Genomic DNA, 3,458 nt, shown 5'->3' with positions numbered 1-3,458 from the left:
TTCTGGACCATACAATACAGCGGCCGTGGTATATAAATATATATAAATATATAAAATAGATCTATGAATTAGTATCTCTCTCATTCATACTATATATCAAAAGTTTTCATGTGCACAAATGTAAGCAAACTTTTTTTTTTTTAATTACAACTATTTTTGCACATGAAGCAAAATTTCAACTAACCTAAGAACTTGCACTTCTAGGAAACACAATGAAAGTCAGAAAGCTAAAGCAAAATCTATAAAACTTTTAGATTATATAGTTGAATTTGGGAATGTTTGCTGCACTTACAAAATAAACCTAAATTGACTTCCATAGACACAATAATGTAATTTTACCTAAATAGATTAGTGGTCTGCATGTATTTTAAAACTTATTACCAATTTTTCTTCAGCTACGCTGCTAAGACAGACAGGTTTTCCTGTCCTCACTTTAAAGAGCAGGAAATTCAGTCAATTGAAACAACTACTCATTCCTTACTGTGAGTATTTTAGAGGCAACAAATTAAATTTTGTTAAGGTTGATTAATTTAAATGTTATTTAAGTAAATGAGATTTTAACAGGCATGCATTAATGCAGGATCTAGACATTTTACCTGTGTAGATGCTCTAATATTAAACTATTCAGGCTTCAAGTTACTTACCCATTTTCATGCAAACAATTTGCATTAATATCAGTGATATCAGCAGCACATAAATCATACTGTACAAGGACAGTATTTTGAGAAGTACCAATGTCATTCCAGATTATTAACACAATTCCTATTTTTAGTAGAAATTCTGCTTACAGAATGTTCAACATACATTTGCAAGATGCGTCTGAAAGTAACAATATGAATGCTTCTAAAAATACTGAAACTATCTCTGAACATAGGGCTCCATGAAACAAAAACTCCAATGCCAGATAAACCATGTATTCCAGACAAAATAATCAGTTCTATGTGGTAATGTATGAACTGCCTTTTTACAAATAATAAAAACTGCAGTGAAAGAGATTAACCAGAAGTTAGATTGTGCACACTACTCGGACACTGAATTCCAGACAGAAATACTTACAGCAAAGTTACGTGGACATAGATATGTGAATGAACAGCTACTACCAAAATCACATAACTCAATGATTTTCCCAGTTATTCAATATTTACAAGCCTTTTTACATGTACATGCTCCATTGTGAAAGCAGTAAGAAAAAGATATTGGTTCTGTGTGTTTAACAGTAATTTGCCTCTTGTACCCACTGTTTCTTCAGAGGGACTAAAACTAATTAATTAGCTAAAGCTAACTGATTTTAAAAAATAAAAATCAACAATTGTTAAAAATGTATGTGACACTAAAGAACTAACTCTTCTAAGTTAAATTAGTGATCTTGTACTAAGTTAGCAATCTTAATGACTTCCGTTATTACAATGCAGTGCTTTCTTAAAATGAGAGTTTAGAATATTTATTCAGGACTTTCCACTTTGCAAAACAATTCCGTATCTTAATATTCTATTAGCTGATAATCAAAATGTATGCTAAGAATCCCAAGTCTGGATTTTCCATCCTTATCATGGGTAGTACCTTAACTGTTTGCCAATCACAGTTTCCTTTCTTCATGCTCTTAAAATTATGTTTTACTCAAATTTTGATTGAGTAAGGGAGTTCAGGGAGCTGCCATATTGTGTGCTGTTTTGTTTGTTTCCTTATTCCATGGCATCATTTGTTTTCTCAGAAGACAGGATGTGCTCAGCACTTGGCAGTGTTAGGCACCAGTGCCACTGGGAATAAAACTCCTGCTGAACTGAAACAGTAAATTAGAAATAATGTTTTATTATTAATGTGTTTTTTTCCAGGAGGAAAACTCATCACTTTGATTTTTGTGTATATTATTATAATAACCTATGTTGTATCTTTCAAAGTCATTTTTGTTAAGACTCCCACCTCTGTTTTGAGCTACACTAGTTATTTCACTGGGGGGGAAAAGTAAAGATATAACATGTATTTTTGACTGTTGTAAACCCAACACCTTTATTCAATCTCTTGTTAACCCTTTGCCATCCACACTCTCTCAGTACCCTTTGTAAAGTATTGTAGCTGATTATCCGACTTTGGAATGTAAGGGTTCGTTTTTGCTTCACGTAACAGTGAAAACCGTATTTAAAACGAACATTAAATGAGTCTATATTAAATGTTTAACAGCGTACCTCCACTGAAAACAGTAACCACTCAGTAACAGGCACTTCAAACGGCCTCAGGGCTCTTCTGGCCCACCCTCCTTTACAGCCGGCACCCGCTCCTGGCACTGACCCTCACTCTGTCACCCGCGCCCCGCAGCGCACCGCGGACGCGGCTCGCAGGCCAGCCCCGTCCCCACCACCCAAGGGCACCCGCCTGCGGTGCATCCCGCGCTCTCTCCACCGGCTCCAGCCGCAGGACGAGGCGCCAGCCCTGCCAACCCGCCCGGCGAGGCCGCCGGCCGCCCCCTTCCCCTCTCCCGCCTCGGCAGGCGCTGCACGCAGGCCCACGCAGAGGCCCCGGGGGGCAGCCAGCCCCTCGCACAGCCCCCGGGGCACAGGGACCTGCCTCTCGCTCCTCAGCGCCCGGGCACGACGCAGCTCCTGCCCCCGGGCCCTTCCCGCCCGGCCCGGCCGCTGCGGGGCTCGGCCCTGCGGCCCTGGGGTCGGGAGGGGCGGGAGGCCGCGGCCTCGGGCCGCGTTCGGGCGGGTTGTGCGGAGCTGCGGGAGCGGAGGGTGCCGGGGGTGCCCGGGCGCCTCTTACCGAGTCTCCACGGCATAAGCGTCTCCTCGAGGGCAGGCTGAGGACAGAACGGGGGGCAGTGCGCCCCGCTGCCCCTTGGTTAGCCCGGCGGGCAGTGCCACCACCGCTGCTGCCCCGCCAGGAGCCCCGAGCCCCTCAGCAGGGGCCCTGCCCAGACCCCGCTTCGCTGCCCTGCCTCGCGTGGGAACGGCTGGATCGAGCGGCCCCGCAGACCCAGGGCGGCAGCAGCGCAGGGGGCACCTCGCGTGCCAGCGCCTGCCCCCAGGAACAGCCGCAGCTGGGTGCGGGGTGCCAGCGCTGCCGCCTGCGAGGGAGGGCCCCATCCATGGGTCTGGGTTTATCGAGGCCAGGGCTCCCGAGCGGTGATACTCCGCAGACTGTCGCCGCTTCCTCTGAGGGAGATGGCCACAAAGCGCTTCTGACAACAGTTTCCCGGACATCCATCCATCCATCCATCCATCCATCCATCCATCCATCCATCCATCCATCCATCCATCCATCCTTCCCCCTTGGTGCGGGCGTGTGGCCCGAGGCTGCTGAGCGCGGCGAGGGTCGGCACAGCCTGGGGATGTGAGGTGCCCCTGGGCTCTGCTGCACTGCTGGGTAAGCTGGGAAGGCTATCATTGTGCTGAAGTATGGAAAGAAGCGAGTAGCACAACCTTTTTTTGTTGGTATGTTTGTTTGTTTGTTTGTTTGTTTGT

Source organism: Apus apus, chromosome Z, assembly GCF_020740795.1.
Source record: "Apus apus isolate bApuApu2 chromosome Z, bApuApu2.pri.cur, whole genome shotgun sequence".
In the NCBI taxonomy this organism is placed as follows: Eukaryota; Metazoa; Chordata; class Aves; order Apodiformes; family Apodidae; genus Apus; species Apus apus.
This window is presented reverse-complemented; position numbering follows the sequence as displayed.